Below are 12,486 nucleotides of genomic sequence, written 5' to 3'. Positions count from 1 at the left end.
GGTGGGAGCCTCACGGTAACTTCAAATACATATAGCAGTAAACATTACACACTAGGCCCTTAAGGCCCAAATAGGCTCTGTTATAGCCTATCAATGTCCTTTTACAAAAAGACCCAAACTTGAGGCACAGCCAATCAGGCGTCAACACCCTCTAGAATACTCCCAACAGAGGCTCTCTCCCTCAGATTTTCTACTGCACGTTGCGTGAAAGGAAGTCTCCCTGAGCTCTGCTCAGTTTATCTTTCTGACAGGATTTTTTCTCTCAGAAAACCCAGTTTTCAAGTGACAATATATCTCAGCTTACTAAGAAAGGTCTTTTCAGAGAATGTGGCAGTTGTGGGAAGAAGAGACTACATGTGGATGATCCCCACAAGAAGTGCATCTACTGCCTGCAGCCAGACCACTAGGTGAGAGACTAAAAGATCAGTCGCACCTTCAGTCAGAAAACCCTCAAGGACCGTGAGGGTAGGCTCCTGTTGTGGCTGCAAAGACAGAAAGCCAGATGAGAGTGAAACATCATCTCATGCTTCTCACTCCTTAAAAAGATCTGGAGAGAAAGAAAGACTGCCTGAAGAGCCACTGAAGAAAGTGGCTAAGAAGTCAAAATATGCAGCTGTTGTAAAACATACCAAGAGGCTGCTACATCCGGGTCAGCCAAACTCTTGAAAAAGGTTCGCTCAGAGCCTACTACGTCTGTGGGGAAAAAGGCACCCACTAAAAGTGCTTCCCTTTCCCTGTCACCAACAAGGGACCCGGTAACACTCTCCTCAGAGGCTGCCAAAAAAGCCCCGTCGACGACAGCGTTGACAATCACAGCGACGACGGTGACGTCGACGTTTACAACGGCGGTATCCCCAATGATAGTTACATCATCACCCCTTTCATCTACGACGATCACCGCCAAAATCTATAGAAAGGCAGCGTTGACGAGAATGTCGTTGACGGAAGCGTCGTTGGTCCATCCAACGACGGGGGCACTACCGTCGACAAAACACCTGTCGATGAAGTTAAAGAGAACACCGTCGACGAGCACACCGGCGATGACGGCGCCATTGACGAGAGAGGCCCCGTCGACGAGAGAGTCACCGTCGACAACTAAGACGGCAATGTTGGACATGTCATCGGCGCAATCGTCGGCGATGATACCATCTTCTGGAGAGTTAGGAGTGCACCATGATTCAGCGAGATTCCTACCTCTTTCTTTTATCACCATGGGGAATAAAACATCGGCGAGTCTCCCAAGACATACTTCTTCGAGTAAGGTGTTGCCATATCCTCCACAGCACCTTCTAGATGTTGACGAGGACATTTATTCTCAAGATGAAGGAATGTTTGGCGCAGCCAGTAGTCCATCACAGCTGCATGTAAAATGTCAAGACTTTGATGTGGAGGATGAAGGACAGGAACAGCCCAACTATTCCTCAACTACGTTCCAACAGGATTCATCATACCCAGTAGAGGAGGCAGAACCTTCCTTTCCCATGCCTAGATCATTAGTCGAAGATCTCCAGGTTATGTTGAAGGACTATTATCGAAGGTTTTTACCGTCGACGCCTGTAACACCATCCAGGCACTACAGCCAGCGGACGCCTCTGCAAACTCCTATGACCAGTCACCCGGGAACGCCACACAGAAGCGTCCCATATGTTTACCAACCACAGGAGGATCGTCATTATACACTTGACGAGAGGGAAGAAGGTGAAATAATGGAGGCACCTCCTAGTGAATGGGATAACTACCTCATCCCCAGACCATCACTGCCACCAGCAGAGCCGGTTGATTTACCTCCGGAGGACATAGGAGACTTTTCATAATTTAATGGACAGAGCAGCAAAGAGATTTGATTTGCCCATTATTACACAGGAAACGGATTGTTTCTTATATGACTTCAAAGAGCCAGCAAAGAGATCAGTGAGGGCTATCCCGATAGTGGACTTCCTATAGCAGGAGAGGTTGAAGGCAATGAAAACTCCAGCAACAGTGCCTTCCCAGATGCAGAGGCTGGAAAAGAAGTACAAAGCCCCGGATAACACTCCAACCTGCTTCGTGGCCCAACCGAAACCGGATTCAGTAATATCTCAAGCGGCGCAGCGTAGATCTAAGAACCCTTCGGCGCCTATCACATCGCCTCCAGATAAGGAAGGAAGGAGGCTGGACAATATTGGTAAGAGATTTTCCTTGGTGGCGGCTTTATCACAGTGAAGTCGGCTAACTCCTTCGCCATTCTAGAAAGGTATGATCACCAGATGTGGGCAGACATGTCTGCTTATTTAGACCTCTTGCCGGAGGATGCGAAGGGGGACGCAAGAAATGTGCCCCAGAAGGGCAAAATCAACATTTTCTTGACAGGATTCCGACAGCTGGCAGGAGCAGCGGTCTTGTGTAGACAGGGGTGGCTGAAGTCGACATCCTTCCGTCTGGAGGTTCAGAGCCGGATTCTGGACATGGCGTTTGATGGAGAAAGTCTGTTTGGGAAGCATGTAGATGACATGTTACAAACCATCAAAACGGATACGAACACTGCTAAATCGCTAGGTACATTGCAGTACAGAAAACAGCCTTTTTGTGGAGCAAGGGGTAGAGGAAGTTACTCCTTTCGGGGTAGCTTCCACCAGTATAGACCCCAGTACCAGTCCTCTTCGGCAGGACCCCGGCAGCAATACAGTCAACAACAACAGCAGCATTATCGATTGCCAGCTACTGCTGCTTACAGGCACCCAGCTAAAGGAAGAGTGACTGCCCGAGGAAGAGATACCGGCAGAAAGCAATGACCAGCCGAACATACCAGCTTCCTCCGCTACCAGAGGCTTGAAAATCGGGGGTCGCATCACTTTCCACCTCCTTCGATGGTCAGAGAGAACATCCGACAGGTGGGTGCTAGATATAGTGGCCAGGGGACATACTCTGGAGTTCATACAGAGACCACCGAACTTCCTCCGGTCAGGGCCACCATCCCCCCAACTAAAACAACTCCTCGGCGAGGTGTATGTGATGCTGCGCAAAGGGGCAATAGAATTCGTCCCTACTCCTCACAGGAACAAGGGGTTCTATTCACGCTTCTTTCTGGTAAAAAAAAAAAAACCTTCAGGAGACTGGCGCCCCATTCTGGACTTAAGATCACTGAACAAGTTCCTAAAGAAGCAGTCATTCAGGATGGTAACGCTGCAGAACATCTTGCGCCTCTTAAATACAGGAGACCACATGGCATCCCTAGACCTCCAGGATGCGTATTTTCATATTCCAATACACCGCAACCATCGCAAATTACTCCGGTTCAAGGTGGCTGAGGAATTTGCATTATTGTATGCATCTACAGTTTTGTGTCCTTCCCTTCGGTTTGAAGTCAGCCCCCAGGATTTTTACAAAGATTCTAGCTCCAGTTGCAGCACAGCTCCGCCAGTCGGGCATACAGGTGTTCCCCTATCTCGATGACTGGCTCATCAAGGCACCTTCAAGAGCGCATGTGGTACGCCACACTACCGTTTGCCTCCAGTTGTTCGAAGACCTCAGACTTACCATCAATTACCAGAAGTCGTAGCTTCCAGCCACACAGAAATTAAATTTCTTAGGAGCGGTACTGGACACTGTCCGCAGCAAGGCGTACCCGTCTCAAGAGAGGAAACAAAATCTGAACACCTTAGCACGCAAGCTCTCAGTAAAAAAGTGCATTTCTGTTTGCACCTACAAATCATTACTGGGAATAATCTTGTCATTCATCCCGCTGGTCCCAGATTGCACACTACACATGCGACCCTTGCAGGAGTAGTTAGACGCCCAGAGGCTTCAGGTTCATGGATCTTTCGAAGACAAAATTCTCATCACATCAGTGATGCAGTCCACCATGGCTTGGTGGGCAACACCGGCCAATTTGTCCAGTGGTCTCACGTTTCTTCATCAGGTGCCCTGCTATGTAGTGACAACAGATGCCGCCCAAGAAGGTTGGGGTGCCCACCTCCAAGATCTACACATCAGTGGGTCCTGGACCTGGAAAGACACTTAACTCCACATAAATCAGCTGGAGCTCAAGGCGATAGGTTTGGCTCTAAAAGCCTTTTTGCCAAGGCTTCAGAACTCAAGTGTTTTAATCCGGACGGACAATACTACCAGCATGTTTTATCTAAACAAGCAGGGTGGCACAAGGTCTCTGCAGCTATCGCAACAGGCTCAAAACATCTGGAAATGGGCCATAGCACACAACATTTCACTAAGAACGGAGCAGGTACCAGGGCAGACCAACGTTCTGGCACATACCCTGAGCAGAACGATTATCCCGTACCACGAGTGAGAATTGGATCAGGAGGTTCTAGACCAACTCTCCCGACTATGGGGCAGGCCAAATCTCGATCTGTTTGCCACATTTGAGAACAAAAAAATGCCCTAACTATGTAAGCTAGCTTCCCCAGAAAGGGTCACAGGGGAATGCGTTTTCGATGAGATCGTCAGGAGTCCATGCCTTCGCCTCTCCTCCGATCCCATTGATAACGAGAGTCATCAGCAAAATGAAGACAGATGGTTGTCGCCTTCTATTGATAGCACCCAGATGGCCCAGACAGATGTGGTTCACGGAACTTCTCATGCTCTCGGTACAGCCACATGTGCAACTCAGACAGAAGCCAACTCTGTTGACAATGAACCAGGGCCAGGTCAGACATCCGGATCCGTCATCTCTCCACTTATCGGCCTGGCTCCTGAATTCAATGAGTACGCCACTATAGACATTCCTTTGGAATGTAGGGAGATTTTAGCCAGGGCTAGGGCAGACACCACCAATAAGACCTACAAGTTGAAATGGAAGCGGTTTTGCGTGTGGTGTACAGCAGAAGGAATACATCCTCTCTCTTCTCGGCCTGAACAGGTTCTGCCATACTTCTTGCAGTTAGCAAAGTCTGGACTTTCATATTCCTCCATCCGAGTGCACGTGGCAGCAATTTCTAGGTACCGCAGATCTCAAGATACTGTCTCCTTGTATTCCACCAGGATTGTAAAGCAATTTCTGAGGGGTCTGTTTCGAGCTTTTCCACCGGTGTGGAAGCCTCCGCCCTTATGATCTCTAAATGTAGTCCTGGGACAGCTCATGAAACCCCCTTTTGAGCCGATCCACAGAGCGGACCTGAAGTTCATCTCATGGAAAACTGCACTGTTGCTGGCTCTTACTTCGGCTAAGAGAGTAAGTGACATATAGGCCTTCACCATCAAAGAGCCTTTCCTCCAGTTCACCACTACTGGCGTAATTCTTAGGACAAATCCTAAGTATATCCCGAAAATTCCTTCAAGTTTCCATTTGAATGTACCCGTCATCTTAAAGACTTTTTTCCCTAATCCGCAGACAGTGGCGGAGAAAGCGTTGCATTCATTGGATATTAAAAGGTGTTTGAAGGTTTATCTTCAGAAAACACGTGACATACGAAAGTTGGACCAGTTATTTGTGGCCTTTGGTGATGCAAGGAAGGGCCTTCCTGTATCCAAACAGACTGTGGCCAGGTGGATTGGCCTGGCGATCCAATTCTGTCATACTCAGGCTGGTAAACCGCTCCGAACCAGGGTGAGAGCTCATTCCTACAAGGGCGGTACCTATGTCGGCTGCACTCTTTGCAGGAGTACCCCTGCAGCATATTTGTAGAGCGGCCACATGGTCCAGCCAACATACCTTCACGAAGCACTACTGTCTCGAAGAGACGAATAACATGGACACAGCAGTGGGGCAAGCAGTGCTGAGGCATTTATTTTGTTAAAGTGAGCCTCTCTGGTCATCCCACCTCCACAACCAAGGTAGGCGAGCTGCGTTTTCTGTAATCTGGTCATGTTTAACTTTTCCTATTTTTAATGATTATGATACTTTTTGGTATCGTAACTAGCTTGATACTTGTCGTAATGCTAAGGCTTATGATTACTATGCCTAGTTGTTATCTTCAGCTGAACTTTACTATTGTATCGTTACATAATAACTAGGAGTAGGATTACTCTTGTTATTGTCATTATTATTATTGTTGTTTTGATTATGAGAATACAACTACTGCCTGATTAACCAATATTACTGCTCGCTACTCTGATTCAAGCTTGTGAATCTATGAAAGATTCAATACTGGAGAAGAAAATTAGTTACTTACCTGTAACTGTAGTTCTCCAGTATTGGTATCTTTCATAGATTCACATGCGACCCGCCTTCCTCCCTTCAGAGGCTCCCCTTATGGACAAACGTTTGACTTCACACTTGTACTAGAAAATCTGAGGGAGAGAGCCTCTGTTGGGAGTATTCTAGAGGATGTTGACACCTGACTGGCTGTGCCTCAAGTTTGGGTCTTTTTGTAAAAGGAGATGGATAGGCTATAAAATAACCTATTTGGGCCTTTAGGGCCTAGTGTGTAATGTTTACTGCTATATGTATTTGAAGTTACCGCGAGGCTCCCACGTAGACGACGGGGATGATTCAAGCATGTGAACCTATGAAAGATACCAATACTGGAGAACTACAGTTACAGGTAAGTAACTCATTTTCTTCCCATAGAGGAGAGGTGTGAAACACCTCCACCTAGGACAGGCTTGGTTTCTGACCACAGAATGCACAAAGGCACTCACCCCATGTGGGCAGAAACTTGTCTGAAAGTGGCAGGCTGGCACAGACTGGTCAGTTTTACACTAGCAGTTTGGCTAACATACAGGGGGCATCTCTAAGATGCCCTTTGTGTGCATTTTTCAATAAATTCCACACTGGCATCCGTGTGGGTTTATTGTGCTGAGAATTTTGATACCAAACGTCCCAGTATTCAGTGAAGCCATTATGGAGCTGTGGAGTTCTTAATGACAAACTCCCAGATCATATACTCAATATGGCTACACTGAACTTACAATGTCTAAGAATGGATTTAGACACTGTAGGGGCACATTGCTCATGCAGGTATGCCCTCACCTGTGGTATAGTGCACCCTGCCTTAGGGCTGTAAGGCCTTCTAGAGTGGTGACTTACCTATGCCACAGGCAGTGATTTGTGGGCATGGCACCCTGAGAGGGGTGCCATATCGACGTTGTCTTTTTCACCTCACCAGCACACACAAGCTACAGCGCCATGTGTATATGCTTGGTGAGGGGTCTCCTAGGGTGGCACAATGCATGCTACAGCCCTTAGAGACCTTTCCTGGCCACAGGGCCCTTGGTACGATGTGTACATTTTACAAGGGACTTAACTGTGTGCCCGGGTTGTGACAATTGGGGAAACAAAGATGCAGTTTTAGGGAAAGAACACGGGCTGGGGCCTGGTTAGCAGGGTCTCAGCACACTTTCAGTCAAAGTTGGCATCAACACTAGGCAAAACGTAGGGGGTTACCATGCCAACAGTGGCACTTTCCTACATGTTTTATAATCAGTTTTCCTTATGTGTAGGTAATATTTTACAACACTGAGTCCTGATGATGGTCTGACGGATCTCTGACTGCCACTACAGACCGAAACATCGACATTACCTTCTCATTTGACAAGCTGAATTGAAAGACCATTATATTGCTTGAACTGGGACTGAAAACCAGGCGATTGTTGTGCAGGACTGTGTCAAGAGTAGGGTTATAACCACTTCCTGGATCTTCTGTTGGGATGCAATTGTGTGATCTATAGGGGTTATATACAGTGATGTTGTTTATGAGATGAACATTTGTTGTACATTTTTTGAATTTCCTGAATCCTACTGATTAACATAATGGATTTGAACACTACGGAGTTGTCTTACTTATTAATTGAAGCCTGGATCATATGTACACAAATTATATCTAAACAATTCCTCTAGGATCATTTTTAAGTGAGACCTAATATGGACTGGGCACAGGAATTGGGCGAGGCCAGTGGTCTGGATACTTCTCCAGACACTGCCATGCTTTCTCCTCCTACTGTGGCTACGGCGGAGGGAGCTTCCTATTCAGTGGTGGTCAGTAGGGCAGCTGAGGCCCTAGGCCTCGAACTGCCCACTGTAGTGGTCAGGACTAATCTTCTGCAGGAGGTGATTCAGCCTGGGGCTTCCGCTTTGGAGCCTCTCCTCCCTTTCAGCAAAGACCCCACTGATGTCCTTCTGGGTACTTGGTCCAGACCCAGCACAGGGGCTCCTGTGAACAGGACAATCGCTCGCCGCCATCAGCCTGCCCCGAACAACCCTAAATTCCTGTCCCAACATCTGGGAGCCTTGTCATCCAGGCATCCTCGTCATCCGGCGCATTTCCATCCGCTCCCCCGGATAGGGAATCAAAGAGAATGGACCAACTTGGGAAGGAGATTTTTAGTTCCTCCAGGCTGCCGTTGCAATCAGTGAAAACCGCATGCCTTTTGGGCTGTTAAAACCACTCCTTGTAGGATACGGTCACGCAAGTCTTGCCGCAGATCTCGAGGAGGCCCGGGCTATTAGCTCTCAAACAGTTGCTGATGGGAGAGAGGCAGTGAAGTTCACTATTTGCTGTGGGCTGGACACGACTGACTCTCTGGGTAGATCGGTTGCATCAACAGTGGCCTTGAAAAGCCACGCCTGGTTGAGGACATCTGTTTTTTCAGAGGGATGTCCAACAGACCCTTATGGACATGCCCTATAATGGCACCCGACTCTTGGGGGACAAGGCGGACTCGGCGTTTGAGAGGGCTACTGCTTAGTCCCTTGGCCTTTTGATTGCCCTTTGCCCCCAACAGTTCACCTTTTGCCCCTTTCGTGGCCACGGGAGGGGCTGCATGTCGCATCCCTTTGTCAGCCACCGTGCCACCCGCCCTACTCAGCCCCTGCGTGGCTGGCGGACACAGAATCCTGTGGGACAGGGAACCAGAGGTCTGACAGTCCACCCCCGCTCCTGCTGCAGTCTCTGAGCCTTCGTAGTCTGTCCCCCCATCTCAGACCAGTGGAGGCAGGCTTCGCCATCACCTGCCCCACTGGGAATCCATCACAACGCACAGGTGGGTTTTGCTGATCAGCCGACAGGGCTACTCCTTCCCCTTCGAGACTGCCCCTCCAGCCATGCCTCCATCCTATGGCCGCCTACTGGAGGGTCATCTGGCACTTTTCTGCGAGGAAGTCATGGCTCTCTTGGCCAAGGGAGCCATAGAGAGGGTCCCTGCACCAGAAGTAGGTTGTGGTTGTTATTCGCACTACTTCTGGTACCCAAAAAGGACAAGGGCTTAGGTCCTATCCTAGACCTTTGGGCCCTCTCTTCCTCAAGCAGGAGAAGTTCAAAATGCTCACTCTGGCTTAGGTCCTGTCTGCCTTGAACCCAGGAGAGTGGATGGTAGCGTTGGACTTTCAGGACGCTTACTTCCATATACCCATCTTGCCTGCCCACAGACGCTACTTGTGATTCAAGGTAGGTACAAGCACTTTCAATTTACTGTGCTCCCCTTCTGCCTTACCAGCGCCCCTTGGGTGATCACAAAAGTGATGGCAGTGGTTGCAGCTCATCTGCGCAGGTTAGGGGTTTCAGTCTTCCCCTACCTCGACGACTGGTTGTTGAAGGCGGACTATAATGCTATCTGTATTTAACTATTGCTGTATCTTGACCACTGACTCCATTTTGTGCTATGTTGGTGGTGCAGGTATTTTTCCGCGCACAACTTATGCAACATGTTTTTCGCTCCTCTTGCTCTCTTTCTTACCAAGGCAGGGACATAACATGGAGGATTGAGGGAGAGATAAGGATGTACCATAGAATGTTTATGGTATGGCAGTGACCAGTTCGCTCTTGGGACAGCACCTTGGGATGTGGCCAATCTCTAAACGTGTTCTTTCAACACTGACCTGGTACTGCCAGTGTTTGAACAACAACTTCCTGTGTGGGAGGGGGAGTTTCTAGAATTCTCCTCTCCAGCTTGCTTAAAGTATATAAGAGGGAAGCTTGATGACCAGGGTTAGACAGAACTCGTTTCCGGGAGGGTACGCCTTGCTTGTATTCCAGTGTGGGTAGTTCTCACTTTTCGCAGTCGATGGGCTCACAACTTTAAGCTGCCAAAGAGATGATGTCCAGGTCAAGACCCATGATGATGCATTTTTAATTCTTATTTTTAGCTTTGCGTTGTGCATGGATATATAATCACTATATATAGATATATATTATCCATGGTTGAAGCAGTGTATTTTCTTTGTTTGTTTCTATGATGATTATTGTTCTACCGCTGGGATTATTTTCAGAAGTGCACTTGTGTTGCTGCATTTGACCTAAACTCTCACATTATGCTTTCCCTGTACGAACCTTGAAGTGCCTTAATAAATTCATTACTCAGACTAAGAGTGCTGCATCCTTGGCATTCCTTTCATTTTGTCTCCTCTCAGTCTGAAGTACAGCAAAACACGGACACGCCCCAGAGAATCGTCTCCCACCTTCAGACTTTGGCGAACCTTCTGCACATGCTGGAGTTCACTATAAACATGCCCAAGTCACAGCTGACTTCCTCTTAGACACTCCCTTTCCTCAGAGCTATTCTGGACACAGTGCAATTTCGGGGCTACCGACAGTTCAGGTTATTCAGGCGATGTTTCAGCCTCTATCCTGGGTTTTGGTGATGAGGCTTGCATTGAAAGCATTCCTTCCCTCTCTCAAAGGGAAAGTGATGCAGGTGTTCACAGACAACACTATCGCCATGTGGTACTGCAACAAACAGGACAGAATGGAGTCATGGACCCTTTGTCAAGAGGCATAACCGTGGTGGTTCAACATCTGGGGGGCTCTCTGAAAGCCAGAGCAGACGAACTCAGCTGTCGATGCATAGATGATCATGAATGGCATCTCCATCCGGAGGTGGCGCAAGGTCTGTTTCAGCAGTGGGGAGAGCCTTGTTTAGTTTTGCCTCTGCAGAGAACCCCAATGTTAGCTCTTTTGTTCGTTGGTTTCCAAGGCAGCACTCGCTGTGCGATGCTCTTCGTCTTGAGTGGAATTCAGACCTCCTTTACGCCTTCCCGTCTATACCACATCGGTCCAGAGTTCTGAAGAAGATCAAGATTGACTGGGCCCAAGTAACCCTTGTGGCTCTGGACTGGGTACGGAGATTATGGTATCCAGAGCTACTGAGCATGGCCATAGATCCTCTAATCAGATTGCCCCTTCGGGAGAATCTTCTGTTGCAGCAACCCAAACCTGTCCAATCTTCGCCTTCATGCGGGGAGATTGAGAGGTGGCAGTTGACAGCTTTTGACCTTCCCCCCGAAGTCTGTGACGTTATCTTGGCAGCCAGGCGTCTCTCCACTAAAACGGTATTCGCCTGTCATTGGCATAAATTTGTGGCATGGTGTACCAACAAGTTTGTTGATCCTCTCTCTGAGATTCTTTTGTTCATCCTTTCTTTGGCCCAGAAGGGCTCTGCCTGGGCACCCTTAAAGGTTACTTATCAGCTATCTCAGCCTTTCTTCGATTGCCAGACCTGCCTTCCCTTTTCAGATCTCCTGTTGTTGGTATGTTCCTAAAAGGACTCACACATTTGTTTCCTCCCACTCCGTTTATTATGCCCCAGTGGGACCTCAGTCTGGTCCTCACTTACTTGATGTGTGTGCCCCTTGTGAGCCATTACACAATTGCCTCTTGCGGCTCCTTACTCTCAAAACTGCACTTCTTGTTGCCATCACCTCTGCTCGTAGAGTGAGTGAGCTGCAGGCTCTTTCTTCAAAACCCCAATTTTTGTCTGTTCACCCTGACAAAGTGGTGCTTCGCTTCGTATGAGGGCCTTCTTCCTTCACAAGGTTGTTACGCCTTTTCATGTAGGCAAATCCATCACCTGCCTACTTTTTACAAACCCCCACATCCTTCTCGGAGGAGGAGAGAATCCCCCGCCTGGATACAAAAAATGCCTTGGGGTTCTACCTCAATCTTACCAAAGATTTCCGGGTGGACGATCAACTCTTTGTTGGATATGTGGATGCGAAGAAAGGTAAGGCGGTACAGAAGCGTACCATCTCATGATGAGCAGTACTTTCCATCAAGCTTTGGCAAAGAAGCAACCCCCTGAGGGCTTGACCGCTCACACCACAACAGCAACTGCTGCTTCCACAGCGTTAGCAGGCGGAGTTTCTGTCCTGGACATCTACCAGGCAGAAGCATGGGCATCCCTCCACGCGTTCACAAAGCATTACTGCCTGGACAGTCAGGTCCGCAGAAGCGGCTACTTTGGTCCTGCAGGACTTCTTAGTATGATCTTAGTTCGCAGCCCACTACTGAGGATGGTATTGCTTGCGTATCTATTCTAAGGAAAGGAATCTGCAACTAAAAGTCTCTATCAGATGAACAAGTTACTTACCTTCGGTAATGATTTATCTAGTTGCAGATTCCTTACCAACCCACCCATCCTCCCCACTTTTTCTACGGACAGGGATTCCCTTTTCAGGGGCTTAGTTCTGGCGCACCATTTTCAGTGTTCATAGCTCTGCACTTTGGCATGGAAAGTCATGAAAAGAAACTGACGTCACCATGCCGAGGCGGCGCCTATGTGTGACCCCCAATGTCATCACAGCAACAACGACGCCAGCGTTGAACGCGGAGTCGACCA

At 48.4% G+C, this 12,486-nt stretch overlaps 1 protein-coding gene and 1 long non-coding RNA gene across 5 annotated transcripts in view; one reads left to right on the top strand and one right to left on the bottom strand.

The window, feature by feature from the left end:
* Positions 1-12,486, bottom strand: part of LOC138294165 (uncharacterized) — a 407,566-nt gene that overhangs the window by 210,841 nt on the left and 184,239 nt on the right. The window lies entirely within an intron of this gene.
* Positions 1-12,486, top strand: part of FBXW9 (F-box and WD repeat domain containing 9) — a 178,010-nt gene that overhangs the window by 136,677 nt on the left and 28,847 nt on the right. The gene's annotated exons all lie outside the window — the stretch shown is intronic.

The sequence above is a fragment of the Pleurodeles waltl genome, chromosome 4_2 (assembly GCF_031143425.1).
Source record: "Pleurodeles waltl isolate 20211129_DDA chromosome 4_2, aPleWal1.hap1.20221129, whole genome shotgun sequence".
Classification (NCBI taxonomy): Eukaryota; Metazoa; Chordata; class Amphibia; order Caudata; family Salamandridae; genus Pleurodeles; species Pleurodeles waltl.
Note: the sequence above shows the minus strand (reverse complement) of the source record. Positions and strands in the feature narration are given on the sequence as shown.